Consider the following 21,140-nt stretch of genomic DNA (forward strand, 5'->3'; position numbering starts at 1 on the left):
TAATAGTAGTGTGTGAACAGAAACAGCCATGCTAGTTGGTAGCTAGTAGGTAATAATGTCAGTTAATGTACATATATAAATGTATGTATATTTACATATATATATATATATATATATATATATATATATATATATATATATATATATATATATATATATATATATAGTTGTAGGTGTCATTGTGCATACACACTTACTACAGGGAACAGGAGAGAGGAATGGAGAAATGTGAATCTACAACACAGCCTGAATCATGAGAGAGATACTAACCTTTACACTCACAGAACAGTGTCCACAGCATACCAGCATGGTCCCCGCCCTTACAATCTGAAAGGGCAATGCCTATCTCACATACCCTTTTATAGCACTGTCCTGAAATCACAGTGAGAACTGCAATCAGTACACAACTGGCTGCATGCAATTAGCAAATGCTGGCTTACAATTGGTGCAGAGGCCATCACATGGACCTATGCAGATACCTACAAAAGCATCCTGTACTAACACTCCACACATGCAATACATTCATTGCACTGTCTGGAAGCAGACAGAGGGAGAGAGACAGACAGAGACAGAGACAGAGAGTGAGAGAAAAAAAAAAAAAAGAAACACGCTACACACTGAGTCTAAGCTGTCAGCAGTGACAGTAGCAAGCTGTGCCAGCAGCAGCAGGAAGCAAAAGTAGTGGTAATGCAACCAGCTGCAACAAACACAGGTAATGTAAAGTAGCAGGTTAATAGTCTGCATACTGTGAACCCTCCAAATGTGTCATAGGTCTGTATCTATAGGTATGTCCATGTGATATGTTGTGTGTACGTAGTTCCACCAAAAGGGTATGACTATACATTACATGTCAGTCAGTGTTAGGCCATGATCCTGGCAGCAGTTGTCTGTGCGTTGCCTTCATCAATGGCTGTAGTGACTGTTTGGAAAGGTCAACCAGGTTCAAAAGGCAGGATCAGCCCCTCACAAAGGCAAACTGGCCGGGAACAAGTGTCTGCAGGTACCCAATATCGCTGTATATGCGTCCCATACTGAATAATTCCATAGCTTAGCAGACCAGGCTGGTTATGCTTATGATGCGGTAGTTCCCAGGGTCAGTAGAGGTGCCTCCTTAGTAGTGTGGGACCACTGTTGCTGTATGCCAGTGTTCAGGTACATATCCTGTAGTACGGCCAAGGTTAAATATCAGTCTTATATGCGGTTGTATGTCCTCTTGGAGTGCACGTAGCACACATCCAGGGATACCATCAGGTCACAGTGATGCTGTGTGTTCTGCTTTGCTGAGGGCAGCCCTCACCTGGACATGTGAGATGATAGGGAGGTTACATTCAGCTGTGATAAGTATTTCTACTTGTGGGGGAGAAGGAGGGGGAATACGTGCACTGAACCTGTCTGCAAGAATGTTGCCAATATCTGTGTGTTCGGTGAATGTTAAGTAGGTGTGTATTAACTCAGAGCATATCTGAGGCGTTTGGTCCATATGTGTAACATAACTGAAGAAGGCCTTGTGGTTATCTATAGTGTTTGTGGCCGTTTCCCTCCCAGAGTAGGCCGTGGCCGTTGTTATGAGAGACCGTAGCATATTACCAGTGCTGACCACAGATGCCTTCCCTTAATGTGAATCTGCTCTGTCCTGCAGTAGCCTCCTGCTATTGTTATACAATCTGCCTCTGGCTGGGGTCCACCGGACAGGATGCCTAACCTTTGTGCATAGGGTCTGGGTTAGAAATGTGTGTGCAAGTTCCATGCAATCTGTGGGATGTCCATGGTAAGCATTTGCAAAGTATGGGTTGTGGCTTCCACTGGCCCAGTGGGCTGCATGGATATCATCTCAGTCCTAACAAGTGAATAACTGTCTAATCACATACATATCAAAGTAGTCTACTGTGCTGGTGGTGGCGGTGGGATATGTATATCCAGGCCGAGTAACTTGTGTCCAGATCACACTAGTGTATGGCGTTCCACATAGAGTACCTTGGTATGAACCCCCAGAGTGAGGTTGTGCATTGGACCTGTCGCAGTGTGCTGACCGATGGGGGATGCTACTATGTTGTATGGAATGTGGCAGGTATTGTTGCACAGGTGTTGGCTGAGCACTGATATCTGGCCATGTACGTGTGTATCCACCATGAGACACACCCATGCAACATATGGGAGTAGTAGTATATCACTACACTTGAGTATCATGTATAGTATGTGTGCCATATATTGCTGACATAGTCTGCTGATATCCTGTTTGTGTTCTCTTCCAGGGAGATGGCGCGTCAGCGTAATCCCGCCTACTCTGCAGCGGAAGATGAGGAGATACACCAGAGCCTGGTGCGGGATTATGACATACTGTTTTCCCGCACCAGCCAGAATCAGCAGGAGAGGGCTGCACTGTGGCAAGACCTTGTCCGTAGGGTAAATGACATTGGCACGCATAATAGGACATATGAGCAGGTACGACATCACTGCAGTGATTTAATCAGAAATGTCCATCAGCGTGTGTCGGATATCCACAGGCAACAGGTTGCCACACTTGAGTATCATGTATAGTATGTGTGCCATATATTGCTGACATAGTCTGCTGATATCCTGTTTGTGTTCTCTTCCAGGGAGATGGTGCGTCAGCGTAATCCCGCCTACTCTGCAGCGGAAGATGAGGAGATACACCAGAGCCTGGTGCGGGATTATGACATACTGTTTTCCCGCACCAGCCAGAATCAGCAGGAGAGGGCTACACTGTGGCAAGACCTTGTCCGTAGGGTAAATGACATTGGCACGCATAATAGGACATATGAGCAGGTACGACATCACTGCAGTGATTTAATCAGAAATGTCCATCAGCGTGTGTCGGATATCCACAGGCAACAGGTTGCCACAGGAGGTGGGGTGGCCACACATCCCCCCTCACCAGACTGGAGGGGCTACTTCTAAGTGCTCTGGCTCCAGCCAACAGCAATACACCTGCATCATGATGGAGGCTGGTTCCACACAGCAGCACGACATGGAGCGTGCAGATAATATGCCATATGTACACTTGACTGTTCTGTACACTGTTAGTTTATGCATGTGTAAGGTGTGTCCGTGGTATGTAGCTGTCAACATAGCATGTAATTGTGCATGTGTGATATTGGCAATATCAGCAGCTGACATGTGAAAGGCAACTGGTGTACTACTGCACTGTATCATATGCAGTATCAATGGCACAGTTGTGCCCACTGACATTAATCTCCTCATTTCTGCAGGCCTCTCCGGTGTTACAGCAAGGCAGGCCATCCATGCTGGTGAGTGTGTTTAACAATACCTATAATAGTCCTGATAGTGCTAGTAATACTAGTGTAACTCAGTAGTGCTCTGTGTGTATACTGCGGGGTGTGCATGTGTGCAGGTGTGCCTGTGTCCACGTGTGCATGTGTGCATGTGTCCACGTGTGCATGTGTGCATGTGTGCCTGTGTCCACGTGTGCATGTGTCCACGTGTGCATGTGTGCCTGTGTCCACGTGTGCATGTGTGCATGTGTCCACGTGTGCATGTATACACGTGTCCACGTGTGCATGTGTGCCTGTGTCCATGTGTGCATGTGTGCATGTGTCCACGTGTGCATGTGTGCATAAGTGCATCACTGGTAACATTGTGTGGACACTGTAAACTGTGTTTCCTGTCTTCCTCTCACAGGTTCTAGTGCTGCTCTGGTGTCCTGCAACAGGGAACCTGAATCTGGTGCCACAGGTACTGGTAATGATGATATCTGGGTAATGGTACAGGAAGGTGTGTCAGGGTCCGCCATTGGTCAGCCAATTGACAGTACACAGCTGTCAACCCCATCATTGTGCACAGTCATCCTGCCAGTACATCCTTTGTCACCATTGTCCCTAGGTGATGGACAGGATACAGTGGGCATTGACCAGGGTAATGTGGTATCTGTGGCACATGCTTCCCCACACAGCAGCCATGGGCAGGGTCCTGCGATGGTACCACACAGACAGTTGCCCATGAGTTCTCGTGGGAGCATCCGTGGGCGTACTGCCTCTGGCAGACGTGCCCAAAGAGGTCTGTCAACCTCAGCTAGTTTTGGGCTGTCATGCAGGCACAGTCGCGTATGGAAAGGTACACCAGACAGGGTCTGAGGGAGCTGAGAGCATGTCGCACAGCCATGACTGACAGTATGCGTGACATCACGGATGCTATCCGTAATTTCACCGATGTCATAGACAGACGTTGTGGGGACATATTACAGCAGTTCCACAACCAAATGTCCATGAGCCAGGGCAATGGTGGGCGGTTGCGGCATCGACGTGGCCATATGCCAGCAACAGCAGCAGCTGGCAGTTGGCGCAGACGATAACAGGCCCGCGCACAGCCCCATAGTGCCAGCAGCAGCCCCAGCAATGCTGGGTCTGTGCTGTCATCGGAACGCCCCAGGAGACCATGTGCACGTGGCTCTGGACAGTCCCAACAGGGACCTGTGTCCAGTCAACACACTCCCGCTTCTGATGACAGTACCCAGTCTGGCTTAGTACCAGATACGGTCCGTAGCACCCCTGCCAGGCACAGGTACCGTGTCCGTGCCCACAGACACTGATCTGTATGACCTGCTAGGTGCAGTCTGTGGCTGTCCACAAACCCCTGTATATGGCAGCCATGAGGTGGAACTGTGTGTGTGCATACACACATGCGAAATGTTAACACCTAGGGCTACCACATACATGCACACACTGCGCCAACAGTGTCCCACCCTGTACTGCTGTCCCTCACCAACACACATACACACACACATGTCAATTGGTGTTATCAGTGGTAGACTCAGGCATACCTAATTCACACCCTGTGCATATGATGAAACTGTGCCACCTCCTGCAATCTCCAACATCAGTGCAGGAACAGGTAAACACGTTGCTGATGCACAGGGTGACTACATAGAAGTGTATTAGTAGTATCATGTTGGTAACAGTACAGTGTGCTGATATGACTGTGTGTATATCCCAGCATGCCTGATGCAGTAACCGTATGACTGTCCTGCATTGTTATCTGCACCCATAGTACGTACCAAAGTGTAACAGCTGCACATTATTGCATACCGGTGGTAAGGATGTCAACAGATAGCCACATACATGGGTAGCACAGGGGGGAAGCTAATGCAAGTACTGATATGCAATGATGGACATGTACAATAATGGTGGCAAGTTGCCCACAACGACTATGCAATGTGGATGTTTGTGCATGTTGATATGTGTGCAGTACCAATGTAATCCAAATCACAATTAACTATGACATAATATCAGTTCTATCATGGGCATCTGCGCTGTGCATTCCTGGGTACATGTTGATAGTGCCTACATATTTGCACTGTTACCTACTGTTAGTGTTACCCCTACTTTGTTGTACAATGGACTACTTCCAGCCCTGCTTACTGTAGCTTTGTTTGCATGCATGTTCGCTTGGGGTTCCCTGGAACACTGCTTCCACCTGCAATGCAGAGTTACAGTGCTTCTGTGGACGCCTAGTGACATCTGCATAGCGCATTTACACGTATGTCAAGTTTACACATGACAGAACGTCACTGTCTGTCCTGTACGCATGCACGTTGCCTGTGACACATTGCACATGTCTTACCTGGCATTTACCCACGTGTGCAGTCATATATGCCAGTGCTATGAAACAGTAGCAGTACACCCACACATACACACCTTCAGTATGTTGTTCCCCATTGGCCCTATGTGTTGGTACTCACCATGGCAATCACACTACTAGGGTAGCATATGCAAAGGTAACCTGTGAATCATCTCTATGGTCCAGTTGTGGTTTATGTGAGTCATGTGGCAATGTCACAGCTGCCACATGTATGCAGTCAACCATCACCCTTGGCCAGGAACGTACAACACATGTGTGGGATGCCACCACATAGCCAATCTGGGGACTGAGCACTCTGAACCCAGTAATGCCATACCCTGTCAGGTGGCATGTCATACTACAGTGACTACAATACCAGTCAGACATAGACATGCACTGACAGCAAGCTGAACACACTGGGGCATACGTGGGGACTCAGAATAGCATCCTGCCTGAGCATCACACACCTCCGCAGCTGGCACACAGGCATATGTTACGTCGGAACAGAGCACATGCCACACATGGCACACACATCCCATGCGCCACACACTCACAGCCTGTAGGGCTACACAACACACCTGCTACAGATGTGTCAGGTACCTCTCATGGCCACTGCAGTGGGGTCCCGCTCAACAGGCTGTACATGGTGAAGGTCACAGTGATATGCCTCTGGGGCACTGTGGTCCACCACAAAACACATGCATACAGGTCAGTCAGAGGCATGGACACATATGACTCAGTCATTGACCATGCCACTATGGGTGACCTGAGACATACCTCCCTGGACTACATGATAGGGAACATAGAAGGGATCTCTCAGCATGTGGCATGGGCCAGTATGATCCTGATCTTGGTTGCAGTCATACCCTCACCAGGTATGCTACCACTATATGTAGGAAGGGTGTTCTATGCTACATTCTGCTCAGTCTCCAATGTCATTCATAGGGTATCCACTGGCTGTCAACGTGTGCTTACATGCTAGGGAAGCCACAATGATGTGCGAGGGGCAGCTTGCACATGACACCCATGGCCCAATGTATATTGGCGAAGCCCCTTGATACACACATACTGCCTTATGCTGCAGGACACGGATTACATAGCCACCTCCGCGGGTATCACACAGGATAGGACACTAACAGTGATGCTACACAACACCAGCAGTGTACACCGCAAGATGCATGCACTGGACACTGTCCTCAGCATGGTGAACTGCAATGTCTGTGCAGTACCAGAGTCCTGATTCATGGCTCACAGGTGCAACCCATCACTGCCAGGTTATACCTCATACCATGCCTGTCGTCCCCTACACATGTAACACTGGACAGGGGGGTGGTATCCCAAGGCACCACAGATACACACACCTCCAGGTTGTTGGCACAGCACAAAGCATCAGGGCCTATTCATGTGCAGCTAACAGTGTGTCGGACTGCCGTCTGGTTCATAGCCTGGCACACACAACCCTCCCATACACAGGAAACCCACCTATCCTCCATAACAACACTGGCAATATGCAAGTCTCAAGAACTGTCTTTATATGGCTGGACTGCATCCAGCCAAACATTGTACGTGAGCATTACTGTAGCTACAACACACTAGTTGAAGGGTTCCCAGCATGTGGTCACTGAATTGCAGTGGAATGACATGTTACCACTCCCACAACAGGTGGGAACATGCAGCACCTGTACATCGACTACATGTAGACTATATGGCCCAGTCCAGATGTGTATCCCCTGCTGTAAGTATTTTACTATATACACCCACACTGTATAGACACATACCGCATGCAGCCCCTGCACAGTAAGACACAGTCATATTGTTATGCATTGCAAATACCATTTATCCACTCGAGGCATGTGTCAGACATGGTAACTACTGCAGGTCACAGGTATTTATGTGTATGTGTCACACACATACATCATGTGTGCATTGCCATTGCTGGTTTAGGCAATGGCATGCATTGTTATGCACAAAGACCCACACAAGGTCATAATGTGTGACACAACCACACGTGACAGTTGTGGGTTACCAAAACATACCTATCTGTACTCTGACAATGGTAATAGACCCAGTAGCAGAGCGCACTATTGGCATTACTGGCCAACTAGCCCTGTTTGGCTGTGCTGATAGTGTGGTGACATCCCCTGTGTTTACTGGGGGAATATGCAGCATCTGGTGTATTGTAGTATTTGCCAAAAGGTTCTGTTCTCTCACACTTGCATTTACACACACCCTACTACCCCCACACACACTTGCCATTTGCAGGATTCATACCCCTACCTAACTAAGTCACGACACGTGAGAGAGATGCATTAGTGAAGCGCACTATTCGGATTACTAGGAGGTTCCTCTTCTCTGGCTGTACTTATAGGGTGCTGACATCATCAGTGTTTTGAAAGGATAATGTGCATCAGGTAGTGTGATCTCCTGATTGCCAAAACTAACATGTTTTTCATACAGAATTGCACACACACAAACTCCCCACATCCAAACACACACACACTTGCCGGTTTCAAGCCCCTACCTAATTATGTTATGACATTTGAGAGTGACGCTGTAGCAGACTGCGCTATTTGGATTACTGGTAGGTGACTCTTCTCCAGCTGTATGTATAGGGTGCTGACATCATCACTGTTTGGAAAGGGTAATGTGCATCATGTAGTGTGATCTCCTGATTGCAAAAAGTACGTTTTTCAAACAGAATTGCACACACACAAACTCCCCAAACACACACTTGCAGGTTTCAAACTCATACCTAACTATATCATGACACTTAAGAGAGACGCATTAGCAAAGTGCACTATTCGAATTACTGGGAGGTTTCCCTTCTCCTGCTGTACTTATAGGGTGCTGACATCATCCGTGCTGCGATAGAGGAATGTGCATCCTGTAGAGTGCTTTCACAGTTGCCAAAAGGGACATCTCCCTCACACAGACTTGCACACACACTAACCCCCCTCTACACACACTGGGCAGTTGCAGGATTCAAACCCCTATCTAACTATGTTATGACACTCGTGACAGATGCATTAGCAGAGCACGCTATTCAAATTACTGGGAGGTTTCCCTTCTCCTGCTGTACTTATAGGGTGCTGACATCATCCGTGCTTAGATAGGGGAATGTGCATCCTGTAGAGTGCTTTCACAGTTGCCAAAAGGGACATCTCCTCACACAGACTTGCACACACACTAACCCCCCTCCACACACACTGGGCAGTTGCAGGATTCAAACCCCTACCTAACTATGTTATGACACTCGTGACAGACACATTAGCAGAGCACGCTATTCAAATTAGTGGGAGGTTTCCCTTCTCCTGCTGTACTTATAGGGTGCTGACATCATCCGTGCTTAGATAGGGAATGTGCATCCTGTAGAGTGCTTTCACAGTTGCCAAAAGAGACATCTCCCTCACACAGACTTGCACACACACTAACCCCCCTCCACACACACTGGGCAGTTGCAGGATTCACACCCCTACCTAACTATGTTATGACACTCGTGACAGACACATTAGCAGAGCGCGCTATTCGAATTACTGGGAGGTTTCCCTTCTCCTGCTGTACTTATAGGGTGCTGACATCATCCGTGCTGAGCTAGGGGAATGTGCATCCTGTAGAGTGCTTTCACAGTTGCCAAAAGGGACACCTCCCTCACACAGACTTGCACACACACTAACCCCCCTCCACACACACTGGGTAGTTGTAAGATTCAAACCCCTACCTAACTATGTTATGACACTCGTGACAGACACATTAGCAGAGTACGCTATTCAAATTAGTGGGAGGTTTCCCTTCTCCTGCTGTACTTATAGGGTGATGACATAATCCGTGCTGAGATAGAGGAATGTGCATCCTGTAGAGTGCTTTCACAGTTGCCAAAAGGGACATCTTCCTCACACAGACTTCCACACACATCAACCCCGCTCACACACACACACACACTGAGCAATTGCATGGTTCGAACTCCTACCTACCTATATTATGACACTTGAGGGAGATGCATTAGCAGAGCGCTAACCAATTACTGGGCATCTGGTCTGCACCTGCAGTATTTATAGGGTGCTGACATCTTTATTTCTACAGAGTTATGTACATCTAGTACTACCTGTCAGGTGGGGGATAGCATATATATGCATTTGCAGCCACCTACGTCAGGGTCAGATATGCACATCGCACTGGCAGGTTATGTTCTATACCATGCTTCGTGACCACAGGACCTGTAACACACAACACAACCAGTCCAGAACACCACACCCACATCCAGGACACACACTTAGCTTCCCTGGGAACAGTGCCGGATATGCAGGTGTTCACATACACCATTCCAGTTGTTAACATCAGGTACAGGCATATTGTGTGGGAGAACTACTCAGGCCTCTACCACTTTACCCTACAGCCACTACAATTTCTGGGTCCATGTGCTATGGCAGAACCACACACCACAGCCACATGGGGGAATACATATTGCACCTGTCCATCTGCAACATGGGTACTCACTGTTCCACACCAGAGGTAGACCACCATTGTTGATATCTGACCATACCCACCTTTCCCTGGACATCCATATCCCATCCCCACCCCCAGGCAAGGTTGTCACTGCACACAAACTGTATTTAGCACAAGCAGACTCTACACTTGTGAAGACTGGGGTGGACGACTTCAAAGGACCCATGCTGGGGGACTATACTGGCCACTCAGCATAATCCTTGACAATTGCATTCTATGAGTATGTGCATGATTTGCATTGATCATGCTATCCCACATATACCCATGACTGCTCCACAACAAGACATCTGTCAGGTGTACTCCAGCCATATATGAGCTGTCCAACAGACAGAGTGAGCTAATACATTGCAGAGCTGTAGCCCACAGAGGGAGGACATCTGTGAACAGTTCCGGCACGACACTTCATTCCCACATAATCATCACAACACAGTGTTGACAGTGGAATTGTCCAGACAATGCAGATAGGGCTCCCCTCAGTCTGTTATTGACAGCCACTTACTGTTAGAGATCCTCAGCAACCCTCTTCCAGCACACACCAACAACATGGCTGTGGCTTAGCACATTCAAACCCTGGAATCTCCACTGTGCCCCTGCTTGACAGAGGCTCAGCTCACTATCCTCACACGTTGCCTTATGTGACCTACTTTACAGTGGCACAGTAGCCTACTGTACTGGGGATGCAGATGCCAAGCACACTCTGGCTGAGCTGTCATTCCCTAGGGCAACAAGCCTAGTATTGACCTCTACACCCATATGTTCAATTGTCAGATGCACAATATTTGTTGTGCTGTTCTACTGTTTGCAGGTCTTTATTGCCATAGCATTCCCTGTTCCTATGACCAACTTGTGTATCTGTGGAAGATGTTTGCATATGACGGTGATCCACTATATCACTTATGTCTCTGTAGTCATTTACTGTGTGCACTGGGCAGATTGCTGTGTTATGGTTGGTTCCTGGAATGACACGTACAAATACCAGATATGTGTGGCCAACTGCTAAACGGAGATATGGCCTAAGTGTGTGAGCATGCCCAGTTCAGCCTTTCCATGGCATGTTGTCTGACATATGCCTCATTTATCAAAGTGTGCGAGCATGCCCAGTGTGAGCTTTCCATATGTTGCACTCTGAAGTCCACCACATATTTGGGTGTGTGTGAACTTCAACAATATCTCACGTTTATGGTTGTGTGTTGGGTGTCATGTTGTGTACTAACTGGCCAACTGCTTCGTGTCTGGCACAACAGGGATTATACTGTGCCTGCAGGGATTGCATGGGATACTTTGCAGACAGTTGTCAACATACTTTCATAATGACCTAACACTGTAGTACCGTATAGTGTACTGGTTCAGTACTTTCACTGTGGTGGACAGTATCCTGGGCTTTAGTCCTATCACTGCTTGACATCTTCATAGTGTGCACAACAGACTGTGTAGGGGCCAGTTGTGCACATATGACCATGTTGCATTATGTTCAGATATGGACTACCTACACCAGGCTCATCCAACATTGGTAGTGTATTCCACAACATAGGTGGACATTGGCAAACACTAGCGATGTTCCCTAGGCCATTTGTGATGCTAGTCACAGGGTGTGTTTGTCCTTCGACACACATTGTAACTGGAGTTTGCCATGACATATGTCATGGTTGGTATACTATGCCTCTGTCTACCTCTGACATAACAGTGATACCCAGGGTTAACCTACCATCTCCCATCCACTCATCGGGATTCCTCTTGAGGGGTGTCGATAGGTGACTCTCTGGCTAACCTGTACCTGGAGTTTACTCAAGAGTGGGGGTGCCTTCTGTGTTATGGATCATTCTGTACAACTTGTCCTATGTATGTCAGTGCTGGGGTTCAGGTCTCTCATGTGCATAGCTCACTGCCATTCAGATCGTACAAGGTGCAGCATGTTCATTGATTCCAGGTTGGACATGGCTTCATACATCAGGCACAGCTTGCCTGTAGCTGGGCAGTATGGCAGTGTGTGGGGCTGCAGTTTGTTTACTCAGGCAGCACATGGCATCTGTTCATGCTCTTTGCTACTCCTGGTGGGGTACTGTTGTGGACTTTACAGTTGATGGAGGTGTCTGCTGAGGTATATCCCACAGGGGCTATTGTAGTCAATTGTGACGCTGATGAAGGATGACTACAGAGCCACAGTAACCTCCCCTTATCTACATCTGACAACCTTCATGATTGGGTGGGTATATGGTATGTTTCTGCGAACACTACAGCCACATGTTTGTCCAGTGCAGGATATCTATCACCTTGTGTCCCCAGGTCTCTCATTACATGTTAGGTAATGAATGGGTTAACACCTGTGTGGTAATTTGTGGGCACTTACTGTATATCCACGGTGGTTGTCTATCCACAGTTCTGCAATTAGCTTGCTGACATGGCTATGGCTCCAGTTGTCTGTTTGTAGGTGGCCCTTTGTGGGTTGCTTGTGTCAGCTGGGGGTCGGATATGGTGGGCTGTTTGTACTCCTCTGCATACATGTTCAGTCACAGTCCTTCCATGTTGGCCTATACCTATGGGACATATATACAGAACGGGGGGGCCCAGGACCAAGCCTTGTGGGATGCCACTCATATCTGCTTTGTAGACTGACATGGATGCAGCATGTCTGACCATGTCAGTTCTGTCCTCAGTCTGGTTTGCAACCCCTCTACTGACATAGGGGTATATATTTAAGCTGGTGAACATATCCATACTGAACTCATAGGGTATTGTCTAGAAGCATATGCACTGTCCAGCTACGCTGTGTGGACCACATTGCCCTCATCAATGACCTTAATGACTGCTTCAAATGGGTCAAACATGTTTAGGGGCAGGATCTGCAGTTACGACAGCCACACTGTGTAGGGTCCAGTATCAGTAGGTCCACAATAGCTTTATGTCTGCGGTACATACTGATCCTTTCCATAGCTGTGCAGACGAAGCTTGTCAGGAACCTTTGTTGTGAAGGACCACTGTTGTTGTACACTGCTCTTTGGGTACATATCCTGTGGTAAGGCTGACACTGGGCAGTAGTGTGATTTGGCATTCCATTATTCTTGGAGTCCATGTTGGCCTCAGCCCAGGACACCATCACATACCTTTGCTGCTGTGTGTTTTGCTTTGCAGATGATGGCTGTTACCTCAGCATCTGCAATGTCAGGGGACCAGCAGTCTGCTGGGATATTTTGCATTCTGGGGGGGGGGGTTTGCACTGCACCTGTCAGGTTGTATGTTAGCAATATGTGTGTGTGTTTGGTATGTTGTTTGTAATATCTGTGTGATTCAGAGCATATCTGTGGATTCCCAACATGGTTCCTACCATCAGTTAAATAAGCCTTGTGATTATCCTTAGTGTCCTGTACAATTTGTATCTTCATAGGTTCATGGGTTCATACTAGGCTATCCACCCTAGGGCATTAGTAAGCCAAGCCAGAGTGTGTGTGTCTTTCGCCCCTTGCTATGTGACTATTATGGCCATTTATGATTTTCTTTACTGTGCCTCTGTCTGGTCGTGACACAGTGAAGACCCCCAGTATACATGTACGATCATCCATCCACTTGGCAATATTCCTGTTGAGGGGTGTCAGTGAGAGGCTCTGCCTAACATGGATTGGGATCCTGTTTCTGGGTGTGGGGAGCCTCTGGGTTATGTATCTGTCCTTCCAGCACATCCTATTTCATTATGTGTTGAGGCTGACATCTGTCACTGTCACAGCTCCAATGGCTTTGATTTCCTGTGGTGGAGCATGTCCATTACTCCTGTGTTGGACATGGCCTTGTACAACAGACATACAATGCCTCTGTGTAGGCAGTCTGTGACTGCATTCAGCTGGGGTGTCTACAGCCAGGCAGCATATGACATATTTGACACCCTTTATCCTCTTGGTGGGGTACCTTTGAGGTCTTCTGAACCGCTGCAGGTGTCACGTACGGTACATCCCATATGAGTCATTGTACTAGATTATGGGTGTGATAAGGGAACGGTACAGGGGCACAGTGACCTCTGTTGATGTAGATGTGAATCCTTTCATGATACGGTGTCCAATATCGACAATCTTCCTAGCCACATTGGCATTGTGTGTGTCACATGACAGATTACTGTCGACTTGTGTCCCTAGGTCCCTGATTACTACTTGCATACATAATGGTTTACCACCTATGTGGTAATTTGTGAGTACCTTGTCTGGTATTTTTTGGGACATTCACACTGTCCAGTGTCTTCAGGATGTCTGGGTGGAGTTCTTGTGTGTGAGAGTGTGGTCTGTCGCATGCTACAGACTGTACAGCAGTTTTGACTACACTTAGGTGCACATGGGTGGTCTCCGCTGCTTTGTGCATTGTCAGTTACCTGGCCGTATGGGTGTCTGTGCTGCATATGGATACTCCCCCTCCTTTGATGTTTTGGTCCAGGTGTTGGGGCCATAATGCATGATATGTGGTATAACCTGGTAGTGCTGGTGTGCTATCACTAGGCTTGCAGCAGGCTTCTGTCACTGCACAGACATCGATGTTCTCCATACTGGGAAGTGCCTCAGGGGCATGCATATTGCATTTTACACATCTGGCATTGGTCAGCATTACCCTTATGTTTCTTACCACTTATGTCTTCTAAGGGTGGTGGGTAGTCTTTTTGGCCTTGCCTACATACGGCTCTATGGAGGTGGCAAAGGCCTTATCCAGTATCCAGACGCACAGGGGTAACAGGTGCAAGCCATCCCTGGAACAGCAGCATGGCTTGTCATGCATGACATCTCAAACAGACAGACATTAGACCCTCTTGGACTGACAGCTGTAACTGTGCCACCTGTTAAAGATGATCATTCTGTGCTTGTACTGTGGCATCATTCTTGGTGAGGGTTGGATGCTGCACACGGCCAGTGTCATACCGGCCTGGGGTACATACTCAGAGAGCTCATCCATGTCTCTTTTCATGTAGTCCAGGGAGGTACATCTCAGGTCATTCACACCAGCATGGACATTGTATGCATCATATTTCTGCTTGCTTTGGGGTGGCCTGCGTACTTGTGTTATGTGGCATATTGTGGCAGCCTACAGGCAGCTTACTGTACCCTTTCCCTTGTTCAGTCTGGTGAGTGGGACAGCAGTGTGTCTGCCTATACAGACACCTATTACAACTGTATCAGGCATGTTGTTTCTCCTTCTGGCCTGTGACTGTTTGGCACACCAGCTTTGTGTACTATGTGTTGCATGTGCTATGTTTGGAGGTTGTAGTTGCTTGGGATCTGCTTTGGAGGCTTCTGTTGGTGTGGTGTGTTTGTAATTAGGGCCTCCGGGAATGTTTTTCTGTGTTTATGTGTTTGGTTTACAGTTGTGGTAGGTCTATGTGGGACTGGGTTTGTGGTGTATGTGGTTACCTTCTCCTCCTGACTAGTTTTGACAGTACTGAGTTGGGGAAGCTCAGCTCAGTTTGGATACATGGTTGCATCTATCACATATATTTGTATTTATTGGGGGGAGTTGTGGTTGTCTGTGTACTTGGGACAGGTGTCACATTGCCTCTGGATTCACAGATTCTACTTGTTGTGGCTGGCCTTAGTGGATTGTATGTGTGGACATATGTTATTGCCATACTACTGATCAGTGATTACTTCCCTTTTTATGTTTGCTCTATCATGTGGTAGCTTCCTCATTCTCTTGCATGGTTTGGTAATGGCTGGAGTCCAGCATGCCAGATGCCTGTGTGTATGGCATTGTGTCTTGTTGTTATTTGTGATTGCATACTCCAAGCATTCCTGGCTGTGTTCATGGAATGCCTGTATAACATGTTCTGCGGTGTGTCCCATATTCTGCACTTGCACAGGGCCTTTCGTGGATTCCACATCGGTTTGGAGGGGTGCAACCTATGCTTTACACATGTTTTCCACTGTGGTATTCTGGCCAGGGACTGGAGTCGGGATGTGTATATCCAGTGTGATTACTCTATGGTCTGGTCTTACCAGTGAGGGATACACTTCTCATCATGCCATCCAGTACACATGTTGCTGATTATCACATCCAGTATGCTTACCCCTCTTGTGGGAGTGGTACGTTGTTCCTGGGCATTTTGGTTTATGGATTCTGGGAACTTTTCTCAGACTGTGTTGGTGCTAGTATAATGCTCCCGGTGTATGTCTGGGTATTTTCAGTCAAGCATTATAATGTGGTTGGGGGGCTTGATATATTCATGTATTCCAACATAGGCCAGGTGCAGTTCCTGGTATTAGGACAGAAGTCTGCAGCAGGCTATATACTGGGAGGCAGTTTTAGCCATTGGTATTTGACCATGGCTATTCCATGCTGCTTCTTGTTGTGGTACCAACATGGGGGTGTGGTTATCCTTGACATTTATTGCTAGTCACCCTCCTTTTGTAGCTTGTTCCATGTTTTGCGGCTGTACAGCACAGTATGAGGTGTGACCTGGTAGTGTTAGGGTGCTGATGTGAGCCTTGACCCAGTTTTCTATTACACGACTGATATCTACATTCTCCATACTGTGTGCGTTTACACTGCACACATCTTGCTGTGTAGACTTCTGGCATTGGGTAGCATTACATCTAGGTTCCTATCCCTTGTGGTACCTATGAAGGTGGGTTTGTGTTTTGAGACTTACCTATTCAGGGCATGCTGTGGGTACTGCCAACCTTTGCCAGTATCCATGGGGCCTGGAATGATAGGTGCATGCCACCCCTAGCAGGTGGTGCATCATGTCATGCTCCGCATGTCTTCCCAGGCTGGAACACATTGGCTCCCCTTTGACTAACTGCATTACTTCAGCCGGTTATTGCTATTTATCATCCCATCGTCATTTTGTGGCTTCATGCTTGGTGAGGGTGGATGTTAGTCAGGGTCCTCAGGTGTGCATATAGTACATGGTGTTACATTACTTAACACATGATTCATGCCTCAGGTGGCGCTGCAGGGCTGCCTCTGTCGGATGCGCATATTACACTCCCTGTACATGTTTGTGAGTAGGTCATGTCATTTTAGGCATCCCTGTTATTATTTGAGTGAGTCAGAGGGGGTATCATTCCTAGGGTTCCTACTGAGCCAGTGTATGTGCTATGTGTTGCCTCTCTGCCAAGGCCAGGGCATACTGGGCACGCCTCCTTCTGCCTACTGGGTCAGGCTCAGGTTGTTCCTCCTCCAAGTCACGCTCTGCCTGTGATGGCCTTGGCAATGGTGGGGGGCTGTTTGGCCCAGCCCTATGCTGGTCCTGCTGCAGCTGTTTTCACAAGATCATATTATGTAGCATAGCACATACCATGACAATTTGGATACATGTAGTTGGTGTGTACTGCAAGGCTCCACCAGATGTGTCCAGACACCGGAACCATGACTTGAGCAGCCCAAACACACGCTCTATTACATTACGTGTTTGTGCATGTGCCTCATTATGGCGTTCCTGTTCAGGTGTGTGTGCGTTTCCTGATGGGTGTCATCAGCCACGGCTCCAGTGCATAACCTGCATCCCCCACTAGGTGTCCGTGTGGGATGTCCCCATTGGCAAATGTCTGGTACAGCTGCGTCAAATGCCAGATGTGGGAATCATGGTAACTCCCAGGGCAGCCAGCACACACATTCATTATTATGCCCTGGGCATCACACACGACCTGGCAGTTGATGGAGGGGAAGCCCTTGCAGTTAATGTAGGCCCTACCCTGCTCACCGGCTGGTGCTTTGATGCATATGTGCGTGCAGTCTATTGCACCCACTACCTCAGGATATTCCGCTATTTGCTGGAAGAGACGCATATTTCTGGCCAATACCTCACGGGCATTGGGGAAATATACATGATCACCGACATGTGCTGACATGGCATCCAGGAACTGGTGCAGTACCCTGGAGGCTAATGCCTGTGATATCCCCATCATATCACCAGTTGGTCTCTGGAAGGTACCTGTTGCTAGTATTCTTTGGCCAACACATACCTTGGTTTCCACTGGAATGGGTTCCCCTCTGTTGGTTCTGTGTGTGAGGTGTGGCCTGCACAGCTCAACTATTTGCTGCAGGAGCTCTCTGTCCACTCTATAGCGTTCTACTATCTCCAGCTCATGTAACCCATGGTAGGTGACCCTGGGCCTGTACACTCTTCTCCGTCTCCTCACTGTGGGTTGTCTGGCACCATCTGCATTGTCACCACCCTCAGCAAGTTGCCTATGTCTCATTATGACAGCTATGGCAGCCCCTAACATTTCTGCTCTGAGTGAAGCTTTTTCAGTTTTCACTTCTATTAGCTTACTCCTGTCTTGCAGTGTCTCTTGAGAGAAACATCCTGCACTGCTGTTTGCAGAGTTTTAAGTGCTGGGCTGGGCTACTATTCTGCCTGTGTAATTGCCTGCTTCTAATTGTTTTCACCTGCTAGCTCCAGCAGTATTCCCTGCTAGCTTCCTACTAATTCTGTTGCTTCCTTTTTCCTTTCTGTTTCCTCAGGGGGGAGCAAAGTGCATACCAGCAGAAACATGCTCACAGTGGCTTACACGCGCGCACACATGCTTACACAGTTCAGAATCTACTTATTCGGGTTAAAACACGCGCACACCAGCGCAAACAGTCTTACAAGTCTGCCAACAGGCTCCCACATGCTCAGTCTGCCCTACACGCGCGCACACCAGCGCAAACAGTGTTAAACATCTACCAACACGCTCCCACATGCTCAGTCTGCCTTACACGCACGCACACTGCCCTACTCGCGCTTCATGGCGCGCACATGTGCGCATGCACGCCCAGCAAGAAACTTTAGTGTAAGTAACAGTGTACACCTTCCATTTCTTGACTTTCCCAGACTTATCTTGTGGCACTCCTCTTTCCCTGATCTGTGTCTGTCATCTGTCATGTTACACTGATCTCCAATGAACTGCATTTCTTACTACCATTTCCCCCTGTGATGTCACCTATCTCCTACTCTATTCCTCCCCCTTATGTATCTCTTACACTACTCAGACTGTGCTCATTTGCTATGTGACTGTGAGATTCAGTATCCTAACCCTCATTTACATGAGATTGCCTAATAATGCTTAGTTACATGTCTTACACTCAGCTTCCCCCCTTAGCAACCACTACATGGTGGCCATGTTGTTTTTGGTCTGCTGGTCCCTGCATTGTTATTCCATGTATTGCATAAAACCCACATTTGTGGTTTTATAACCTTCATTTTATACAGCGCAGCCCGTTTCCGCGGGGCTGCGCTGGGTTTAAACATCGGCGAACGCCGAAAAAAAATTATATTTTTATTATTTTTGCATCGGGTTACCTTGCCAATGGCTACATATTTGGCCATTGGCATGTTGCCTGACACATATGCACCCTTTATTTGGAGCTGACATGGCTCCATTGTGAATTTTGCAGAAACATACTCAGTTGTCAACTGAGTACATTTCTGCAGCTAAAACGTCTCTTACACGGGCTGGTTTCTGCTTCGTGGATCGCTAATATACCTCATTTGCATACCCTTCAGCTGCAAGTGAGGTATTTAGCATGTCCACGCCCAGTCCGTGTAAGAGACGTTTTAGCTGGTCTCTTACACGGAGTTTAGGGCTGTTCCTGGATCGCGAGGCTTGCATGGAGTGTTACACGTCTCTTACACTCCGTGCAAGCCTTCGTGAATCCTGCCCATTGAGTGGTTTCAATATTTTATGCCATTAAAAATGAGGATATACTTTCGATAACAGCAACACCTCTCCAGTTTTTGAAAAGGATGGGGGTGCAAGAAGGTGCCACCCCCCAATAATTTATACAATGATTTATTTTGAAGTGTGAAGGCAACTATGAGGAACATTAAATGCAATATATTTATCTGAAAGGAAATGTTCCAATTGGCATCACTGGTGAGGTGCCAGAAATTTCTTAAGTCATGCTATGCATGTTAAGGTCATAGATACAGTAAAACATTGCCTAAGAAAGTATGTTGTTTTCTTTTCCTTTCATGTGCAGAAACCAAGCTTACTCTGAAAGTATGAACACAGTTAGTCAAGAAGGAGATTGTGTTGTTTACTAAAGTTTATGGGTTTGCCTTGCCTGCAGCTGAGTATATCAGGAACTTTACCACAACTGAAGATGTAGGGAGCCATCTTCAACACTCTTTGATCTAGTGAAGTCTAAAGCAGACTGTGAAGAACAAAAAGGTGAAAACAACAAAGGCACCATTTCAAAATGCTCATGCTCACTTAAAGTACGATTTTCAACACTGCATGCAGTACAGCACTGCAGCTGTCTAAGCTTTGCTCATCCATCATGAAGAGCACTTCAAGGCCTTTACAGTGGCCAAAAAAAAAAAAAAGTATTTCTGCAAGGATGATTGCTAAAGAGCAACAAAAGACTATTCAAACCTTGCAGGAGGACTTCCAGGCCCTGGATGAAGTTTGAGGATACAAGAATGAAGATAGTAAGAACTAATTACTTCCTCAAGAAAATGAGCCGCACTCACAATCTTGATGACTACTTCTTGATATCTGAATAGCCAGCTTGGTCAGAAAGTTGGTTAGGTCCCTAGTGGGCCAGAACAATAGCCCCATTTTTGGAGCAGGAAATTCAAAAAAAGCACCCTTCAGTTTGAAACTGGCATAAACCAATGACTGCAAAAAAAAGTAAACACTTTCACATGATTAGCTCTCTCCAGCAGAACACAGTTACATGTTTTTAGCTTGGTCCTATAACTTAGATAAACCAGTAGAGCCTTAAATTTATGAATTATTCTACTTTGCAAAGAAATTTATAATGCCACAGCAAAATTCATCACTGCAGGGTGTGGGGCTTATTGTAATGGATATTTTCATGGGAAGATTACCCTCACTCATTTTTCCATGAGTGAGTCGGGGGAGTCTAGTTATAGTAGACCAGTTACTAGACCTAGTTGATAGACAAGTAGCAGTAAATGAAGTATCACAAAATGCATAAGAAGGTTTAATGAAAAGGATCCTCCTCAAAAATGGTGGAACTTGCAATAATTTTCTGAAGGGTAAGAGTGAAGAAGAAAGTCATTTCAGTTTTCAGCTCCAGTGTAACCAGTACATGGAAACAAAAACCAAAAAAAAAAAACAATT

Source organism: Protopterus annectens, chromosome 9.part0 (genome assembly GCF_019279795.1).
Source record: "Protopterus annectens isolate FY-2018-M chromosome 9.part0, PAN1.0, whole genome shotgun sequence".
Taxonomy (NCBI): domain Eukaryota; kingdom Metazoa; phylum Chordata; order Ceratodontiformes; family Protopteridae; genus Protopterus; species Protopterus annectens.